The sequence below is a fragment of the Cervus canadensis genome, chromosome 13 (assembly GCF_019320065.1).
Source record: "Cervus canadensis isolate Bull #8, Minnesota chromosome 13, ASM1932006v1, whole genome shotgun sequence".
Classification (NCBI taxonomy): domain Eukaryota; kingdom Metazoa; phylum Chordata; class Mammalia; order Artiodactyla; family Cervidae; genus Cervus; species Cervus canadensis.
Window position 1 is genome coordinate 5250772 of NC_057398.1, and position 21759 is coordinate 5272530.

Consider the following 21759-nt stretch of genomic DNA (forward strand, 5'->3'; position numbering starts at 1 on the left):
CAGTGAAGGTTAAATGCTGTCCTACCAAAATAATCAAGTCATATTGTTAGAAAAATATTTTATAGTCTTTCAGTTTTTAAATGTAAAGTATCAGTTCTGTTGCTCAGTCGTGTCTGACTCTTTGTGACCCCATGGACTGCAGCATGCCAGGCCTCCCTGTCCATCACCAACTCCCAGAGCTTGCTCAAACTCATGTCCATCGAGTCGGTGATACCATCCAACCATCTCATTCTCTGTTGTCCCCTTCTCCTCCCGACTTTAATCTTTCCCAGCATCAGGGTCTTTCCCAGTGAGTCAGTTCTTCGCATCAGGTGGCCACAGTACTGGAGTTTCAGCTTCAGCATCAGTCCTTCCAATGAACACCCAGGACTGATCTTCAGGATGGACTGGTTGGATCTCCTTGCAGTCCAAGGCACTCTCAAGAGTCTTCTTCAACACCACAGTTCAAAAGCATCGATTCTTTGGGGCTCAGCTTTCTTTATGGTCCAACTCTCACATCCATACATGACTACTGGAAAAGGTCATGTCACAATTAAATAAAATGAAACAGTGACGTATTTCAAGGGCTCAGTGGTCACATGTAGCTGGTGATTATGGTACTGGTTAATGCAATCTCAGATGATCACTAATGAGAACTGATAGATACCTAACTGAATCTAAAAACCCCCAATAAAGAGATCTTGATTCCATTTCAATAGATAAATATTGAAAAACACACATGAATAGAATACTGGAGTGGGTAGCCATTCCCTTCTCCAGAGGATCTTCCTGATCCGGGGATCAAACTTGGGTCTCCTGCATTGCAGGCAGATTCTTTACCATCTGAGTCACACAGGGAAGCCATGAATAGGTGCTTTAAAAAGTAGGCTTATGCTGTAATTCACTGTGACTCCTCTAAATAAGGGTGAAATGAAATAACAGTATACAATTAGGAATTAAAAAAATATCAATTTTTGGAAATCCAGCTTTCATGCATTTCACATTTTTGTTTTACATATTCTATTAGATATTCTATGTAAACCATTTAACACAATGTCTGGAGCATAATAAAGTGACCCATTTATTTGTTTTCTCTCCTTGGTCATCTGATTGCTGATGCATTTAAGCCCAAAGAGTTTGGTGCTGTTGTCTGTCTGCTGCTGCTGCTGGGAGCAGGGCGGAGCCCAAGGATGATGGTTGAGAGCTGAAGCTGGGCTTCTGAGATAGCAGTTGTCTGTGTCACCATCTTTCTCCCCAACCCATGACTCAATCCCTTGACTACCAGGGTTTGGGGCTTGCTCACCATATGCAGTCATCATCTCAAGTGGGTATGTTGCTAGACCCCATCCTCTCTGACCACGGGAAAGCTGGCCACTGAGTGAAGGCTTTACTCATGGGTGAGCTTGGAGGAGACAGATCAAGACTTCATTCAGCTCTTGTTTGGGAAACAAGGAGAAAGATCTTGTTTCTGCTACTTTTTCCTTTGTTTCCCTAATGTCTGGTGGCGGGGAGGCGGGGGTCAAGGAAGCGGGGCTGCATGGCTCCCTGACCCTGTAAGTTACTAAGTCTGGGTCCCGCCCCTCCATGATCACAGCTGCTCCTGCCTGCCCAAATGGGTCTGTTAAAGATTTTCATATGTTCTATATCACTGGAGCTTAAGTGAGGCAACATCTACAGAAAGCAAAACAAAGGACTTTCTAATCTTTAGCATTTGGGGAAGAAACGTCATCCTGCCTAAAAAGACGTAAGCCTATAGTGTTCAACTTCTGAATACAGCTCTTTTAAACATTGTCAGGATATGTTGTTAGAAGCATTGTTATAAATTAGAAAAAGAGAGTTCTAAGAGTAAAAGCTAAAAGTTTTCATTGAGAGCTCACCATATCCTAAGTATCTCGTTAATCCTCAAAGCAGCATTAGTTGTGACTGTTTTTACCTACAGTTTTGAGATGATGAATCTGAACAAATGAGATGATACATGACCTGTCCAGAACATAAAGCTGGCAAAAGTCGAACATGACTAAAGTGACTTAGCACTCACACACACACATATATACACGTATATGTGTGCATGCTAAACGATGCATGCATGCTAAGTCACTTCAGTTGTGTCTAACTCTTTGCAGCCCCAAGGATTGTAGCCTGCCAGGCTCCTCTGTCCATGGGATTCTCTAGGCAAGAATACTGGAGTGGGTTGCCATTTCCTCCTCCAGGGGATCTTCCCGACCCAGGGATGGAACCCACGTCGCTTACGTCTCTTGCTTTGGCAGGCAGGTTCTTTACCACTAGCGCCACCTGGGTATATATATGTGGTTGTTGTTGTTCAGTATTTAAGTCTTGTCCGACTCTCTGAAACCCCATGGACTGCAGCACGCCAGGCTTCCCTGTCCATGACCAACTTCCGGAGTTTGCTCAAACTCGTGTCCATTGTGTTGGTGATGCCATCCAACCATCTCATTCTCTGCTGCCCCCTTCTCCTCCTGGCTTCAATTTTTCCTAGCATCAGGGTCTTTTCCAATGTGTCGGCTCTTTGCATATTATATATATATATATATATATATAAGAGTATATATATATATGAAACATTCCTAGTTTTTAATCACTTCTATTTGATCCTTTCTGAACAGATATCTCAAATATCGATACAGTGATTTACTTATATTTGCTTATAATACTTACCCAGTGTTTTTGCTGTTATTCCTACTGTTGAATTGAATGAACTATCAAATTTTTTAAATTTAGGGTTGCATATTTTACTGCCTCCTATTTTAGAAAGGACTTGATTAAAATTTGGCTCAAACAGTAATTTTTTTTTTTTTAGCATAGAAGAAGTTTATTAAATGTTGCTCTTCATTTGAACACATGGAGAAGAGATGAATAGAAAGAAGATTCAGCAGAAGGGGAATTTGGATTATCCATGGTTTTACAAAGACCTCACCAGACTTCACAGGACTCTCTGAAGCTGAGACGATCCCTTACTGTGGTTCTGAGTTGGATCAAGGGGGCAGACCATTCCTGAGTAGGAAGCCAGTCATTGAATGCAGACTGTTCTAGGGAGGCGCAGGCAAAGTGCTTCCCTTTAGGCCAGACTTGAAGACTGATTGCTGAGTGTTTGCAGTAGTGGGTGAAAAGCACTTCAGCCCTGAAGAGGTGTCTGGGTGGCCCAGCCTCTGCCCACTATACCCAAGGTGGACGCTCCTTCACCTGAAGCTGGGAGGGTGGAGGCTGCACACTGCTGATGGAGGAGCTGAGGGGAGGGATGCAGGCGATGCCGCTCTCTGCCCTGCCTGTCTCCTGCCTGCAATGCAGCAGAGCGGGGTTCGATCCCTGGGTCAGAAAGATCCCCTGGAGGAGGGCATGGCAACCCACTCCAGTATTCTTCCCTGGAGAATCCCATGGACAGAGGACCCTGGCGGGCTACAGTCCACGGGGCCGCAAGAGTCGGACATGACTGAGCAACTAATGCTTTCAAGATTGAAACACAGTCCAAAATAAGATAATTCATAGTAAAGCCCTGCAGAGCACCGCTGAAGGATGCAAGGAGAGTGGACAGTTAGGCAGCTACATTGGACCGACTGGCACAGAGGCCAGAAGCGGGCTCTAAGCCTTCTGGCAGCGAGGTCAAGAGCTACACACACTAGATTGAATAGTTTTCAATTTTCCTGACAGTCAGGAGAATACAGTTCAGCTGCAGACAACTCAAGTAGGAGTTAATGTATGAGCCTTCAAATAAAGGGGTTAAACAACATGGAAAATATCTAACCCTGGTTTTATGAGACACAGAAGAATCATTAGGATAGCTGGTTGTCATGTTGTTCTTAAGTAAGAGCGCATGCCGTTACATACTAACCTGCTACTTGTGAAAGCATCTCCAAATGCTGAAAAAAACGTGATGCTGTGCTTCCTTCAGGGCTAGAATTCCATGATTAGAACTTGGAGACTCTCTGATGGGTGATTTAGATGCTTGGACCCTCTGCAGTACCAGACACCTAAACCATTTCTGGGCACGTGCCAAATAGTTATAAATAATGACCAAATCCTCTAAACGATATAGATTTTTCTGGATTGTTTATTGAAATGAGAACTAGATGTGAAATGGGAAAAGATAGAAATGAGTCATGCTCTGTTGGAATGTTAAAAGCTAGACAGGCCTCTCAGACAGGCTGCTCACTTCAGGGGAGGCATGAGACGTCCAGGCTCGGGCAGGGGGACAACTCAGGCTAGTAGGCAGCTGACCGAGGTGCTGGGGACTGTTCCAGAAAAGTTTGTAGGGAGATGTTACTATTCTCTACATCCTTTGGATGAGGAAACGGAAGCTCAGAGAAATCCGAGGCTGTATATAAGCCTCCCTGACTGCAGAGTGCAGAACTGAGCCAAGAGATGTGAATCTCGTCCAAACTACTTGGGAAAACAAGACTTCAGCTTGACAAGTGATTGGGCTGGTTGTTACCACCCATCCACACCTCTCAAAGCAAACGTCTCTATTATTCTGTACTTTTTTCTGAAGAAGTTGCCTGTTTGGTGCCACTGATAAGTGATTGCATGAAAAAGTCACTTAAATAGCAAGATGATTCAATTTAAGTAGCAAGAGAAGACTATATAAAATTGCTCTTTGAAATTTTAATAAAAGCTTAATTATTTCTATGATTTAATGGTGTTATAATCAATATTAATTAGTAGTCCTTTTGGCAGTGGCTAAACTACAAATTCAACCACTGTTTAAGACTTATTTATTTATTTATTACCAATTTTTTAAAAAACTGAAGTCTTTTTTTTAAAAACTAGGCATTTATTATAATTACCAAATTCTCCATTCTAATGATTATATATTGCCTAAAATTTGTAAAACTGGAGTGTAATTCATTTACAATATTGTGTTAGTTCTAGGTGTACAGCAAAGTGATTCAGTTGTATATACACACACATACTCTTTTGCAAAGACCTCTTTATTGTCAAAGACAATAAAACAAGGCCACTGTTTCAAAAGAGAAAGGCCGGCCTTCCCATTTCCTATTGCAGAGGGACATGTCCCTAATTTTCCTAGTTTCATAAAGACTAAAAAATGAGCAGCGCTAAGCTCATTGTTCCATTTGATATCATTTAAAACTGGTTGTGTATGTGCCATGATCATCCAACTATTTCAAACGTGCTGCTTTTCTGAGGCACCAGAGAAGCAGAGGCGAGCCTGAAGTCTGTGATACAAGTTAAATGATGTTAAGTTACCCGAGGGTCCTCGATGCTTTCACAGTGTGGAGGAAAACTTATTCTTTAATTGAGCTTTGTTCTTATACAAAGCCACTTTTAGTAGCAATGAAGAGGAAAAGTTAAATTTTTACCTCACCTCCTTCTCCTTCTGCCTCTGTAACTCAGCTTGCCCCTTGCAAAGTCTAGACCATGTAGGTCACGTAGTCTCAGAAAGTGGGGACCTGTGATACTAGGAACTGGAGTTTATCTCACTCACCCCTATCCTGCTCTTTGCAATCACCCGGCCCCTGCAAACCTGATAATCATGACTGTCCAGGCCAGGCATCCCCCTCCCCATCTTGACTGTTGTTCCCGCGCGTGCAAAACCCCTTAAACCAGCCCATTAACAGCTAGTGTTGCCCACTACAGTCTGTCTATATAAACTCTGTAATCTCTCTGTTCAGGGCTCAGAGCTCGGAGTGTTAACTCCTCTGGGCTGGACAGCGTAATAAACCTGAGTTCTCCAACTCGCCGACTGTGGTCCTTGGTTTCTCGAGTACTGGTTTCTGCAACAATAACAGTGGGAATAGGAAAGTGGGTGTAGATGGAAAGTCAAATTAGTGGACTGAGGGACTGCAGAGATTTGAAGTGATATGAGAGTCAAAGGCAACACGGTTTTTAAATTTTAGTAGCTCAGCAGAAGTAGAAGAATTAAGAAGCAGGTAGGTTTGGGTGGTAGAGGGATGGGGATCATGCGTAGGAATCTATTGAAGGTAGATAGTTGGAGCCAGTGAAGGTTCTAAATAACAGTCATCCTACCTCCCTTATTTGAGACCTGAGCTGTCACTATTTCCCATTAATACTGATACAATGTCAGGGTCCATCACCATCTGGGTCAGTTCAGTTCAGTCGCTCAGTTGTGTCTGACTCTTTGTGACTCCATGGACTGCAGCATGCCAGGCTTCCCTGTCCATCACCAACTCCTGGAGTTTGCTCAAACTCATGTCCAATGAGTCAGTGATGCCATCCAGCCATCTCATCCTCTGTCGTCCCCTTCTCCTCCTGACTTCAATCTTTCCCAGCATCAGGGACTTTTCCAATGAGTCAGCTCTTTGCATCAGGTGGCCCAAGTATTGGAGTTTCAGCTTCAACATCAGTCCTTCCAATGAATATTCAGGACTGGTTTCCTGTAGGATGGACTGGTTGGATCTCCTTGCAGTCCAAGAGACTCTGAAGAGTCTTCTCCAACACCACATTTCAAAAACATCGATTCTTCAGTGCTTAGCTTTCTTTATAGCCCATCTATACATGACCACTGGTAAAACCATCTGGTAAAGGTCTGAAAAAACTGATGACACCATCTCACAACCTGATGCAATTTATAGAACCAATGCCTGATCATCCATCCATCTAGTCTTCCAACTTGAGTGAACTCAAGTTCACTCATCTATTTATTTAGCATGTGTTTCTACAAGTCAGGCATTGTGCTAGGTACTGGGGATGAAATGGTTAACAGCACAAGGAGCTTATGATCTCACTGGAAAGATGATAAGAAAACAGGCAATAACAACAGAGTGAGTACACAATGGTAGCAATCGGAGAAAGAACATTAAGCCAGCTCATGGCAGAAGCATGTGACTCGGCCTCAGTGAGTCAGAGAAACCCTCCTGGGAGGTACGAAGTCCAAGGGCAGGGAGGAGAGAGCCAAGTGAAGTGGTGAGGTAGGGAGCCTTCCAGATGGCGCTGTGAGCATCAACACAGTTGAAGCACAAAGGATGAGATGGTGTGGTGAGAGTTGAGAAGGGAGAAGTAAATGGACTCGATCAGGAGGTGCCTTGTAAGTCTTATTCAAGGCTTTGGATTGGATTCTAGGAGCAGGGAGGTGCTATTACTGAAGGCCTTAGAATTCTCTCTCCGCCTATAGTGGAGAGGATGGAGTGGGCTTGCAGCAGAGCTTCAGGGGGTCCTTCGTTGTCTCTGGTCTCCCGAGGGTGAGAGCCCGGGGCAGAGAGCCCTTCAGCTCCCATCTCATTGGGAGCGTCTTGGAAAATCAGAATCAAGGGCGGCAAAGCTTTCACCCAAGCACCTATCCCGCACCCCACCCTCTGACGCTCCCTGCCTTCTGCCAGCACTTTGGTGAAGCTTACCAAGGAAGGATGAGCACCCACACTCTGCAAGTATTTTCTCTGTACCAGTCACAGTGTAAGGGCTTCACAGCTTCCTCATAACAACCTTACGAGGTAGGGATGATGTTATCTCCGTTTCACTGAAGAGGAAACTGAAGTTCCAAAATCTGAGTCCCTTGCACCCCAGCGGCACAGGCAGTAACAGAGGGAGGATCTGAACCCAAACAAACGGACTCAAGAGGCCACACTTACAACTGCGAGGAACATGAAACCTGCTGGGAGCCATCACTTCTCTACTTTGGAGAGTCTGAAAGAGTGAATCACGCTCTTTGGTGGGAAAATTACTAATATAACATAAAATATGCCACTTACCCACATTTAAGTGTACAATTAAGGGGCAGCAGTTACATTTGTGCTGAGAGCAGACACTACCACAATGTTTCCAAAACCATTTCTCTCATCGCAAATAGAAACGCGATACCCATTAAGCAATAACTTCCCCTTCTCCCTTCCACAGTCCACGGTAATCTTTACTTTCTGTCTCTAAGAAAAGGTCCTATTCTATGTATCTCATATAAATGCAATCATAATATTTGTCCTCTGTCCCTGGCCTATTTCACCTAGCAGAAAGTCATCAAGCTCTACCCATGTCGTAGCATGTAACAGAGCTTCATTTTTTTTGACGACTGAATAATCGAATAATATTCCACTGTATATGGGTTCTACATTTTGGTGAGCCGTTCATCTGTTGATGGACACTGGGTTCTTTCCATCTTTTGGCTATTGTAAATCATGCTGTAATGAACATTGATGGCCTAGCGTTTGTCTAAGTCCCCACTCTCAATTCATTTGAGTATCATACAACTAGGAGTAGGATTACTGGGTGGTATGATGATTCTATGTTTAGCTTATTGAGGAACGGCCAAACTATTTTCCACAGCCAGTGCACCATTTTACTTCCCTACCAACAATAGACAAGGGTAGAACCAGAAGACTCGAAAGGCAGAAAAGATCCTGCAGTGTATTTAGTTAGCTCCCTTACTTTGCAGCTGTGGAGACAACAGTAGTTTAAAGATTAGTTACCGTTTTTGATCACTGACTATAAGCCAGCCATTCTATATACATTATTCCACCCTGTCCTCTCCAAACCCCTGTAAAGTGTTTATTATCTCAGTTTTGCAGAGGCTAATTGACATGCTCTGCAGCTCACAAATGACAGATGGTAATACTGAGCTCTGAACTCAATTCAGTCTTAAATTAACTCAGGATCCTACAAATGGATCTGCTCTGTGGCACAGGATTACCTGCTCTTCCTTCCTGGAATTGGTTCTCAATGGATTCCATCTCTAAAAATGAGTTTAAGATTTTGTGTGCTTGTGAAAGCTTTCGATTACTTTTGTAAGCTCATCTGGAATTTACGTTTTTCATATCACCTGGGGTCACATCTTAAAACTGCAGTCTCATTGTCAGTGAACAATGGAACAGGCAGGAAACAAAACACCTTGTTGTTATTGTTGGGTAAATATAGCCTCCATGCTGGTTTTCCTTTTCTGAATTTTCTCCAAAGTATTTCTCCGTAAAGCGACTGTAATCTGATCCTTAAAAAGCACTCTGCTGACTAGGATGCTGCTGGTAGTTGCAGAGCTCCTCCGTTTGTCTTCCTGTTCTTCTTGGGTGAGCTTATCATCGTCTCTTGTCTGGTTTTCTCTGTTCTGGATTGGATTTCCATATGCTGCTACACAGCCTGCAGCCTTTCTCTCCAACGATCTCTTTCCTGTGTAAGACGTTTCACTCGCCATTGTTAAGCGCAGGCATATGACAACATTTCCTGCAAGAAATTTCCTTCTGCTTCTCCTCTGCTTTATGGGTGTTTGACTTCATTCATTTGGCCTCTCAGTCGAGTCTGACTCTTTGCCACCCCATGGACTGCAGCACGCCAGGCTTCCCTGTCCTTCACAGTCTCCCAGAGCTTACATTTGTACACAGCGCCATATTTTATAAAGTGCATTGGACTACATTATGTGACTCAAGTCTGACTTAAATGCAGTAAGTAAACATTATAATCCTTATTTTATAGATGAGAAACCAAGATATAGGAAAGTTAAGAAGTTTTCCCAATGCCACACCAATTGAGTGGCGGAAGTAGAACTCAGACTTCATATTTTTCTTATATTGTCTTATATTTTATCAGCACTTAAGAGTGTTAGTCGCTCAGTCACGTGTGACTCTTTGGGATCCCATGGACTGTAGCCTGCCAGGCTCCTCTGTCCGCGGGATTCTCCAGGCAAGAATACTGGAGTGGGTAGCCATTCCCTTCTCCAAGGGATCTCCCTCATCCAGGGATCGAACCTGGGTCTCCTGCATTGCAGGCAGCTTCTCTACCATCTGAGCCATCAGAGAAACCTTTAGATAGAGTCAAATTCTTTCTGGTTCTTAGTAATCAGTTTGTGACTTTAATTTCTTATTTTATTTTTTAGTTTATGAGCTTAAATAAAGCTAATGGAAAACAAAAAGGAAATAAAAGTAGGAAGAACCAGAAGAAGAAGATGGGCACATCTCTAAGTCCTAAGTCTGGACCACATATTTCTTCACTGATCAGCATAGAACTCATCACAAACTTAGTGGCTTAAGATGTCAACGCGCGCTAAGTTGCTTCAGTCGGGTGCAACTCTGTGTGACTGACCCTACGGACAGTAAGCCATTAGGCCCCTCTGTCCATGGGATTCTCCAGGCAAGAATACTGGATTGGATTCCCATGCCCTCCTCCAGAGGACCTTCCCAACCCAGGGATAGTACACATGTCTCTTTACATCTCCTGCACTGGCAGGCAGATTCTTTACCTAGAACCACCTGGGAAACCCAGAGGTTTATGACATACCTACTTATTATCTCATAATTCAGATTTTGAAAGTAGTATGCCATGGCTAGGCTCCTGCTGAGGGTATCACAAGGCTAACACCAAGGTGTTGACCATGCTGGACTCTCTCCTGGAGACTCACTGAACTTGTGAGTCCTCTCAGAGGCTTGATAGACCTTTCCTGACTCTAGTCCCAAGGATTTCCAAATACCTTCCACCACTGCCCTGCAGGTCTTTTGGCTCCCCAGTCCTGAGAAACCCGTTCCCACCACTGCCCGTGTCTCGGTGCTGGGCGGCTTGCCTCAACACCAGCCAGTGACGATCACCGGGGTCTCTGCTCCCCAGTGAACTTGAGCCTCTTCCCCAGGGGCCCGGCCAGCATCCTGCCTGGCTCCCACTCCTTTCCCCACGTAGCATGAGATGATGAGTTACACCTGGGCTCAGCTCTGGATGCTCCTACAGCTTCCTCTCCATCTCCTGGGCAGATTCACATGAATGAAGGTGTCTCCTTCCCAGCATCTCACCACCCACTTGGCACCTTCTAGCCTTTCTCCTTTCTGATAGTATGACCACAGAGAATCTCAAGCTCATTTGTTGAGCTGGGTGACAGACATCACAGGACCCAGTCAATACTATAGACCGTGATTCTCTCAAAAGACTCCAGAGTCCACTTGCCCCAGGAAACGGGTCTTTTAGAATGCCACCTTTAAAATGTTATAATAGTAATTGCTCGACATTTTCTTAGGTGCCTGTCTGTATATAAGGATCCTGGCGATCCTACAAGTGAAGTATTATTAGACACATTTTACCTATGAAGACTTTGAGGCTCAGAAAGTTCAAACAATTTGCCTAAGGATACAGCACCAATCTTGTGGCTCAGCTGGTAAAGAATCTGCCTGTGATGTGGGAGACCTGGGTTCAATCGCTTGGTTGGGAAGATTCCCTGGAGAAGGGAAAAGGCTACCCACTCCAGTATTCTGGCCTGGAGAATTCCATGGACTATATAGTCCATGGGATCGCAGAGAGTCAGGCACAACTGAATAACTTCCACTTCACAGCACCAATCAGTGACAGAAACATCTCAGTTTGCACCTCTTCCACGCCTGTGATTACTTGTTCTTAAGGGGAAAATAACACGCATACTATCAGAATGCCACACACGCGTGGAAGCAGGGTCACACCCCCACACGTGGGCTCCCAGGTGCTTAAATCACATTTATGCCTGTTTAACGCTTTGACTCAGGAAGCACTCTGCCACTGGGGGTGCCCTCAGCCACTGGGGGTGCCCTCGCTTCTGCTCCCGTTCCGTCAGTGCTGCTGACACTCCCACATCCTGACACGTTGTTTCACCGTGACTGAGGCAACAAAACAACCCTTGCAACAGTTGCCATACAGCGCCATACGGAAAAGTCATGTGTGGTGCGTGCGTCTTGGACAACAGCCGTGTGTCTGCCTCCTGTGCGGATGCACGGGCGGGTGCACTTGGGGTGGGGATGTTTTTTGAGGGGTATGACTGAGTGTTTGGGGGTAGATCGAGGATCTGGGCAGGCCTTTTGACTGGCAGCCCCTTACTCTCAGGTATAAAACAGATCTATAGCAGAGAAGGCGTGCGGTGGGGATGGATTCCTTTGCTCTGACCCTGTTGGCTCAGCACTGCCATTTTACTGCTCCCCATGAAGACTGCTGGCAAGTCAGTCCTGGTACCCGCCAAGAGGACTGTTTTCTTCCAAGGGAAGCTTCCCAGCCTACGACCTTAGCCTCAGACTAAGTTGGGCTGGCCGTGTTCGGCACCCACCTGCCTTTCCATGGTGGGTTAGATGGGATTTGGATTCAAGGACAGTCAACCCACAGACTGACCAGTCGCTGATGAAGTGACCAGGCATGAAGCACTCTGAAGAAATGGTAGATACAGAGGCCAACCAGGGTCTCATTCTTGGAAATCTGAACCGGAAACTGGAGAGTATCAGCCAGTTGGTAGAAAGAGAAAACAGGAGGCAGAAAGCAGGCAGAGGGCAAGAGAGCGGAAGAGCCGCGCTAGTGGGGGCACGGGGACCCCCAAATCAGATGTGGGGGAGAAGACACTGCAACGCCTAGAGCTGCCAAAAGTCTCCAGTGTCCTCCCCATAACTCCCCTGATGCCCTATTGGACTTTTTCTTTCTGCTTATGTATTCTAGTGCGATCCTAATCACATTAATTGTATTAGGATGACGGGCAGCAAGTAACAGAAAACCCAACTAAAAACGGTCTGAATAAGAAAAATGATTTTTTTTCTCACTTAAAATCCCAAGGGTTCCCCCCACTTTCTCATCTCAACCCCTCATTCTAGCCACCACCCAAGGTCAGTTCATTTAGTGGTTCAAAAGTGTCGTGAAGACTCCAGGTGTTTCCCGACTTTCTCCCATCACCCCAATATGCTGCTTGTCCTTCCAGGCTAACTTCTTCCTTCGTCTAGGAAGATGGTGGCAGTTCCAGGTAAGGACAGCCAGAGACAAAAAAGGATGCACTTTTCCTGTGTCCATCAAATCTTCATCAACTCCCCAATCTTCCATCATATCTTCTTGGCCAGAATCATACCTGATGCCCACTCCCAAGTCATTCCCTGGGGCGAGCAGGGAGAAACTCAGCCTCCCCTGACTGGCACGACACTTTAACCCAGATAGTGCCACCTTTCAGCTGGCTGAGGGATGGACACAGCACTGTCTGGTCTGCTTCGTACCTAGGGTACCAAACAATGAAGTTCCATTTCATGAAATGAATTGGTTGCCTTTATTTCCAACCAACTCTTCAAAGAGTCAGCTAACACTGAGCTCATCTTAGCAGGTACACGTGGGGAGTTCAGTGAGTTTGTAAGTACAGTTTTGTGTGGGGTCCTAAAGTCTCCACTCCTTCCAGTGTTTTATGGGCACATGCATGCACACACACACACACACACACACACACACACACACAGTTAAGACTCTGAGGAATGGCCTTTCACAACTGCAGCTAACCACTGAACCTCCCAGTTCACTTCTCGCCTTCTTTGGCCCCTAAGTCATCAGTCAGCCTTTGGGAGGCAGGGCCTGTCTCTAGCCTATACGGAGGCTTTTCTGGACCAGAGGGTCCTCCAGATTTCAGAGTGCATCACAGAAAGGGCTGGAGAGCCCCTTAAAGCAAAGCTTGCTGGCCTCCACCTTCAGAGTATCTGATTCAGTAGGTCTGGGACATGTGCCCTTCTGACAAGTTCCTAGATGATATTCCTGCTGCCAGTCTGCGGATAAGACTTTGGGAATCCCTGCTCTAGGGCCAGGAGTGCCCACCTTCCTTCCATCTAGAAGGGAAGCATCTAAGGAGGCCACGTGGCCACTCATATCGCTTCTTCTGCAGTAAGGGGAACCTGCGTCCTTGTCACTTGCTGTCAGCCCCTCTCCGGGCAGTAGGGACTCTAACTCTCAGAGAAACCGAGGCCATCGGGTCCGGGAATGTCAGAGGGTGGAAACCTGGCCCCCTGCCGCGGGAGGAAGAGGAGAAGGAACTTACAGGTTTGCTGGATCCTAGCTGGGGACAGGGGCCCAGAGCCTCAGGCCTTTCCCCGCCCTGGGGTCTCCCAGCTGTGAAACAGCCTGTCCGGTCCGCAGCATACGGTTGCTGTGAGCATAAAGAGGAAAGAGGGGTTTGAAACTGCCCAGCCAAATGCAAAGCTCTTTATGATCTGCGGGCCTATTAATCACAAAAAGTTAAGCCAGGGCTGTGTAAAGGCTCCTGGGGAAGAGGGGCGGCCCGGGTCAGTTTCTGGGTCCCCGTGCCTGTCTCGCTGGCCAAGCAGGTGTTCACCCTCCAGAAGGCTTCGCTCCCCACCCCGCACCCCCAAGCGCGTGCACTGGGCCGGGGCCATCCTCCAGGCCCCCCTGACCCGCGTGTGCGCGCGTGCATTGCACAACAGATTGAAGACGAGGCCTGCGTTTCCTGTCCTTCCCCAGCCTGCTCCGGGATCCCAGCTGCGCGCCAGGGCCGTGGAGCCCCGAGGCGACGAGAATCCGGGGAGAAAGCCCGCGTTTCCCTCCCGCCCTCCGGGGTCGGAGAGCGGGGTAGGGATTGGGCCGCCGCCGGAGGACCCGGTGCAGGCCGCTTGGCAGAGCCGCCTATGGGGAGGGCCCCTCCAGCGCGGCTCCGCGGAGCCCTGGGGGCCGCGCCGGCTCGTCCCAACATTGTTCAGCACCCCGCGTCAGCTTTGGCCGCGGCCCCTGGCGCGCGCCGGCCGCTTTTGGCCGCCTTGGCCCCGTCTGAACCCTGCGGGCTGCGGGCCAGGGCGGGCCGAGCGCCGCCGCGCCGGGCCCCTCTCCCGACGCCTCCCGGCCGCCCGGGGCGGCTTCTCCCGGCCTCCCTGGCCCGCCCCGGGCTTCCCCCCACCCCGGCCCTCGTGCCGATCGTCCACGGGTGCAAAACCCCGGGGCTGGGCTTACGGGTTTGCGGGCGTGTGCGCGCCCGGGGCTCCCTGCGCGCGCCGCCGTTCCCTACAGGGACGCGCGCGGGGGCTGCCCCACCGAGCCGGTGCCTGGCGCCCAGGGGTCCACCCTGACCTTGGGCTCAGCGCTCCTGGGCGCGCGGGCGGGAGCCGAAGGGCCGCGGCGGGGCTGAGGGGAGGCCTGTGGCCGCCCTGATGTCTCCGGGCGCACAGGTTTTGGAGGTCCCGGCGCGCCCCTGGGGACTCCAGCCGGCGAGGTTCCAGATGTGTGCAGCTGTGCAGCGCGCGGGCTTCCAGCAAGTCCTGGGTGGGGGCCGAGTCAGAAGCGGCCCCTGCTGCTCTCTGCGTGAACCGGGTGGGGAAGCTTTGCCTGGGAGGGCCGGCGTATGGCCACAGAATGTTCTGGGGGAGTGAAGGGCCTTTGGATAAGTTGAAGGCTTGGGTCGAGGATGGGGTCTTGATGTCACCATTTATTTACCAGCTGCCCAACCTTGAGAAATACAATCTCCCCCATTTTCTTGATTATCTGTAATATAGCTATCATGGGAATGCTTCTTATCTTCCATACATTATTTTTTTGTCTTTCCAACAACACACAGGGTCGGTGTTACCCGAGTTTTGCAGATGAAGTGGGATCCATCCACGCCTGCCAAGGTTATACCAGGGCTGAGTGGGGACCTGTGACTTGAAATGATCTCTAATTCCAGAGGCTGGACTGGGAGGATGTTGATGGGATTCGGAGAATTTTTAAAATGTAAAAGAGTGATAGATACCATTCTCCTCCGACGGCACTCAGTCCTGAAGCCCCACCTGCAGGCATGACCCTTGCACCTCTGAACCTCCACAGAAACACTTCCTTAGGAAAGCTGGTGAACAGGTGGGGGTTCAGGGTGGGCACCCCTGACAGGAAGCCTCGCCTGGAGCCAGAACAAGAGGGGGCCTCACCCTCTTCTCATCCACATCCTTCTCTGCTCTTGAAAAACCAGATTGTCTGCTGTGGGTTCCCCCCGCCACCCCCTGCTTAGAGCCCACCCACCACCAGGACCCTTGGGCCTCTGAAAGTGCCTCAACTTCCTCACCTGTGCTCCTGCGTTCACTTTGCAGATACGATGGTCGGAACGCTGGAGAGAAAAGGGCCTGGGTGCAGAGAAACCTGGGTGCTAGTCCTTCGTAAAACGAAAACGTCTAGCGATACTACAACCCATCTTACCTGACCCTGGGAGAGTTGTGGTGAGACTCAAAGTGGATACGGGCCACACCCGGGCTTCGGGAAGTGTGAAATGCCTCACACGTTCACACAAGGCGCTGGGAACAACCGGGGTATAAAAATGAATGCCATCTGGGACTCTTCCAGTCCAGCAGGGGAAATAAAAATGGCTATACACATAGTCAAAACATAAAACTGCGTGCAAGTGCTACCGCATATACCCCCGTGGTGCCGCCTTCCACGCTTTCTGGAATGACAACACACGGGCGTCTGGCTGACCGCTAACATTCCTCCCCCAGCTGCACGAGCGCTGTCCACACCATAGCTAGCCCAGTCCCCGTCTCCGATGAACCCCCTTCTTCCATTAACATGGGTCTGTGGCAGGGATTCTTTTCCTCTTTGGGGGGAGGGGAGGGGGATTAGTTTCCTATGGCTGCTGCAACAGATTACTACAAATGTGGTGGCTTGGCATTTATCTTACAGTTCTGAAGGCCCGAAGTCCAAAATCGGTCTCACTGAGGTTAAAATCAAGGTGTCAGCAGGATTGTGTTCCTTCTCGAAGCGCTAAGGGAGAACCCGTTTCCTGCTCTTGTCTGTCTTCTGGAGGACTCCTGCTTTGTGACTCGTGTCCCTTCCTCCGTCTTCAAAGCCATCACTGTTGAGCTGAGTCTTCCTCACCCTGCTTTGGCTCCAAGCTCTGCTTCCACTGACACCTTCTGACTCTGACACGCTTGCCCCGCTTCTTGTTGGGCCTCTTCCGATTACATTGGGCCCACGTGGCTAATCCAGAATAATCTCTTTAAGATTCTTAACGTGGTCACATCAGTAAAGTTCCCCTTGCTGAGAACACATTCTCGAGTCCCACAGACTAGGTCCTGAGCATCTCTGGAGGAAAGCCACTCGGCAGGGCAGGGGGGGACTGGGGCCTCAAGCCACAGCAAAAACTTTTTCCTAAGGAGAAATATCAAACGTTCAACTCTCTTCTTCAATCAAGAAGTGGGAACTGGCTGTGTGACAGCGGGAGCTCAACCCAGCGCTCTGTGCCAACCTAGAGGGCTGGGATGGGGTGGGAGGTTGAGGTTGGAGCGGGTGCATGTATATCTATGGCTGTTCATGGTGATGTATGGCACAAACCAGCACAGTATTGCAAAGCAATTATTCTCCATTAAAAAAAAAAAAGTAACATAGCAACTTCTATAAATGTGACAAACTTTGAAAAAAATATACCTCTGCCTTCCTTCCTGTATCCATTTAACATCAGATTGCCTGCTACGAGGGAAGAAGAAATAATGAAGAGCCACAAACATAGACTCTGCATAAAAGAACAGGGGGGAAGCTCAGTAGGTTGGGAAATTGTAGCATGTGCCTCATTGGGAATGGAAGTTACAGGCCTTTGAAATGATTAGCTGTTAACCATTGTTCACAGCTCTTCAGCTGCTCTACACTGCAATCTTTTGGCGCCATTCATTTCTAAATATTCTTAAAGCATCAATAGAAACCTTGGCTCCTTTTCTTTTCCACAAGAACTACCTGGAAAATAAAAAAAAATAAAATAAAAATGGTGCTTCTCTGATTGAAGTCGGCACATGGAGCCCCTCAAACATTCTGTCAGATTCTAGGAACATGGTTTTATCTGTTTTGTGAGGTCGTTTCTCTGAGTGAACTAACAAAAATAAGTTAGAAATTACTGTTCAGAGCACTAGGGAAAACACCATGTTGAAAACTACTTCTTGGAAGCAAAAGCAAGGAACACAGTATTCTTTCAAGAACTGGCTCTTGTTCTGAGACTTGATTTCCCCAGCTTTGCCATATAACATAGGTGCTTCCATGCCATAAGCCTTTAGTTACAAGAGTATAAAAGGGTCAGTGTGCAGTATGTTGAAAAGTACATAGGTCCAGAAACCAGATGGGAGGAGCTCTGATCCATTCATTCATTCATCCCGTATTTATAGAGTGCCTATCAAGGGCTTCCCTGATGGCTCAGGCCGTAAAGCCTCTGCCCGCAATGCAGGAGACCTGGGTTTCATCCCTGGGTCAGAATGATCCCCTGGAGAAGGAAATGGCAGCCCACTCCAGTACTCTTGCTTGGAAAATCCCATCCATGGATGGAGGAGCCTGGTAGGCTATAGTCCATGGACTCGAAAAGAGTCGGACATGACTGAGCGACTTCACTTTCACTTTATCATGGGCCCAGGCACAGTCTGAGGGCAGAAAGGGACTCTGGGTAAAGAAGCAGGTAAGTTTGGCATGGGCTATCTGACGACGCTGTTGGACAGGGCTCTATGCGTGAGGCACAGGGGAAGGCCTGGAAAGCTTTCCAGAGGAAATGGTGTGTGAACCTGGAATTAGAAGACAAGGAGGAGTTAGCCTGCAGAGACTGGGGCTGCAGGAGGCTGGGCTCATTGAACCTGGCAAAGCCCAGAGATGAAGAGAGGTGAAGAGAGGGGTTATGTTGCCAAGTAAGCAGGAGCTGATGATGCCATAGGGCCTTGAGGCCCTTTTAAGGAGCTCGAATTTTCTCCCAAGAGCTAGGAGAACCATTACAGTGTCCCAAGAACTGACTCATTGGAAAAGACCCTGATGCTGGGAAAGATTGAAGACGGGAGGAGAAGGGGATGACAGAGGATGAGATGGTTGGACGGCATCACCGATGCGATGGACATGAGTTTCAGCAAACACCGGAGTTGGAGATGGACAGGGAGGCCTGGCGTGCTGCAGTCCATGGGGTCTCAAAGAGTCGGACATACTGAGCGACTGAACTGAACTTAAAGTTAAGGCTCACATGGTAGGGTTTGCTCCTTGCCAGCAAACTCAGTGACCTTGGACAACGTGCTCTCCCAGTTCTCCCATCGGTGTCTGGCTGTTCCCTGGCGTCGTTCCCCGCTCTGACCTCGGGACTCGGTGAGCAGGAAGTCCAACTGGCCCGCCGGCCCCTCCGTTCCTGCGGCTCTCTCTGTACCATGGACGCGCCAGTGGCCCTGGCCCCAGGCCTCCCCTGCCCGGGGTCGGTGCGACTTCGGAAAATCGAGGTGGCCTTGCTCAGCTTGGAGCTGACAGGCGGTCGATGGACCCGAGGCCGGAACGTCACGAGGCCAGCCGGGCGGCCAGAGGCCGCGGAGGAGAGCAGCTCCGAGATTTAAGGCGCAGCGGCTGCTTCCTAAATTTAAGAAGAATTCTCAAATTCTTCCTAAAAGCCCCCCGCGCCACCGCAGGCCGCCACCTCTGATAGCGCCCGTGGGGCCTCGGAACACGGCCGCCGGGTCTCCGCAGGGCGGACACCGGCCCCCTGTTCCCGCTCGCGGACCTCAGAGCCGGCCCTCCCGGGCGGATGGCCCGCGGTAACCTCCACCGCCCAGGCCGCCGGAAGCGCGGCTCTCGGGCGCGGAGCCTGCGGCGGCCTCGGGTGTGCGCAGGCGCGGGCCGGGCGCGCCCGGGAGACTGGGCGCGAGCGGCCGGCGCTCCCGCGGCCCGCGGGCGCCCCCCGGTGGAAGCTGGGCGCCAGGGCACCCCGCGTGCGTCCACGTGCGGCCGGCGCTGGCCCGGAGGGGACCGGCAGTCAAGCCCCAGGCCGGGAGCCCAGCCAAGCGCTGTGTTTTTCCAGGTCCGCGCGGGGACCGGGGGAGACTGCGTGTTTGTTCGGTGGGAATAGTTTACTGGAAAACTAGGCGGAAGGTACCCTGCAGATCGGCATGGACTGTATTGTTTGGGAGTCAACAGCCTGTAAAGTACATGTCAGGTGACCGCAGTGCTGGGAACCACCGCTCCCTCCTCCCTGACCTTGAGCGAGGCTCTGGCGGGGCGGGGGAGGGGGAAGCGGGGTGCGGAGGGACGGGGTCAAGACTTGACTGGCTTATTGTTGTTGTTCAGTCGTTCAGTTGTGTCCGACTCTTTGCGACCCCACGGACTGCAGCACGCCAGGCCTCCCTGTCCTTCACCATCTCCCGGAGTTTGCTGAAACTCATGTCCATTGAGTCAGTGATGCCATCCAACCATCTCATCCTCTGTTGCCCCCTTCTCCTCCTGCCTTCAGTCTTTCCCAGCATCAGGGTCTTTTCAAATGAGTCAGTTCTTCGCATCAGGTGGCCAAAATATTCAGCTTCAGCGTCAGTCCTTCCAGTGAATATTCAGGACTGATTTCCTTTAGGATAGACTGGTTGGATCTCCTTGAAGTCCAGGGGACTCTCAAGAGTCTTCTCCAACACCACAGTTCAAAAGCGTCAGTTCTTCAGCGCTCAGCTTTCTTTATGCTCTAATTCTCACATCCATACATGAACTACTGGAAAAACCCTGGCCAGCTCTCAAATTCCATCCCCTGGGTCTGTGAACCGGGGCTGAAGCCCACCCCCACTTTGCCCACCCCACAAAGACATAATGCATGTGGACTAATAACAATTCCAGAGAGGCAAGATTTCTGCAAGGTGAGAGTGAAGATGGAGGGGTTGCTGGGGACTCATCCAATCATAATGATGTCTGAAGGGCACCCCACATGGGGGGCTTAGCTGTGGAGAGTGGACTCCCACAGGACAAGTGATCGTTGTCTGCCCTAGTCCACTTAGGGAACCACGCTGCACACAGTTCTCTTGAAGTTCATCACTGCTGGCTAGGCAGGCCAAGTCCTCCGTGAGCCTGAGTTGTCCTTAATATTCTGTGGTCCCACCTGTGCTTTTCTCCAGCAGTTTCTAGACTATGTGCTGGGAAAAGGCTTCCTAAGGGCTCCCCTCCATTTTCACGTTCTTCCCACTGCTGAGTCTCTGCCTGGAGTTGGTGGGGAGACAGCAGCTTCAGGCATGGAGGTATGAACTCGCCAAGGTTTTGCCACTTTGGGGGAAGTCATGCCTTCCGGGCTAGGGCATTTCTTTTATCTAGTTTCTGAACATTCATCCTGGCTGCAGGTATCTGTGGTTTGGGATGTAACCCCGTCACACCTGCTTCCCCCTAGGTTATCAGAGCCCTGGTGATGGAGGCTCCCTTAATGATGGGAGGGATAGGACATGAAGCTGGACAAGTCACCGTGTGACTTTGTATGGTGACGCCGTGTTTCATCTTCCTCATGAAATGTCTAGTCTGGATGACCTCACTGGACATCTTCTGGCACACAGCCCTCAGGACAGAGAGGGACAAACTGATACCCACAGAGGGGAAGTGACTGGCCTGGGTTACTCAGCAAGCCAGCAGCCGACCCGGAAATAGGTCTCCGGTCTGACACCCAATTTATTCATTTATTGTACACATTGGTTGAGGGGCCACTCTGAGTCGGGCACGGTGCTGGGTGCTGAGAATGCAGCTGTGAACAAAAGGAAATGACTGCCTAGACCTTGTACCCTCTGGTGTTATGTGTGGCGATCGTGGGCAGACAGCCAGACTTGGCCCATCACAGGGTGCAGTGAGAAGTGCCTCGTAGCTCTGTGCTCCTTCTCCTTGGAGAGGATGGTCTTGAGGGTTGGGAGGAGAAGCCCACTTGTGCATTCACTTGTTAAATAAATACTGGTGGTGTCCCACTGTGTGTTGGCTGCTCTGGGGGACACACACACCCCTCTACGAGCAAGACCCACCTTCTGAAGCTGCCCGATCAGCTGGGCAGAGACTTGTCTCTTAGCATCTCTACCTGCACTTCTATAGTTTTTATGCTTATTGCTTTCCTCTCCAGCTCTCCTCCTAAAAAAGAGGCTTTGTCGAAAACTCTGCTTCTGAAATGGTGCCAGCCCTTTCCCCAGAAGGCATCTCACATCCAGTCGCTGTTACTGACTTATTGATGGACATCATCCAGTGGCCTTGGGGAGGTGGTGGGCAGTCCAGCCACAGCCTGTAATGAGGAGAGACAACCCAGCATCCACCCTGCAGTGAATAATAGAACAAAAAGCTCCCGACGCCTGCAGGATCAAAGCGCAGGAGCCCCAGTGTCTCTGGGTTAAGTAGACCAGCAGAGGGGCTGGGGCAGGTGGGGGGCCCCTTGGACTTTCTGGG

General features: G+C 49.4%; 1 long non-coding RNA gene across 3 annotated transcripts; it reads right to left on the minus strand.

Annotated features, from left to right (window-relative positions):
* Nucleotides 1–462: 462 nt before the first annotated feature.
* On the minus strand, nucleotides 463–19151 carry LOC122452458. 3 transcript variants are annotated; one of them, XR_006272703.1, is made up of 4 exons: nucleotides 18578–19151; nucleotides 14704–17325; nucleotides 13664–13771; nucleotides 463–511 (listed from the first exon to the last, which is right to left on the minus strand). It is a non-coding gene; the product is annotated as an uncharacterized LOC122452458 (long non-coding RNA). The 3 variants fall into 3 exon arrangements; XR_006272702.1 differs by lacking the exon at nucleotides 463–511 and adding an exon at nucleotides 12405–12860 and having other exon boundaries at nucleotides 14587–17325; XR_006272701.1 differs by lacking the exon at nucleotides 463–511 and having other exon boundaries at nucleotides 12978–13771; nucleotides 14587–17325.
* Between the last annotated feature and the right edge of the window lie 2608 nt (nucleotides 19152–21759).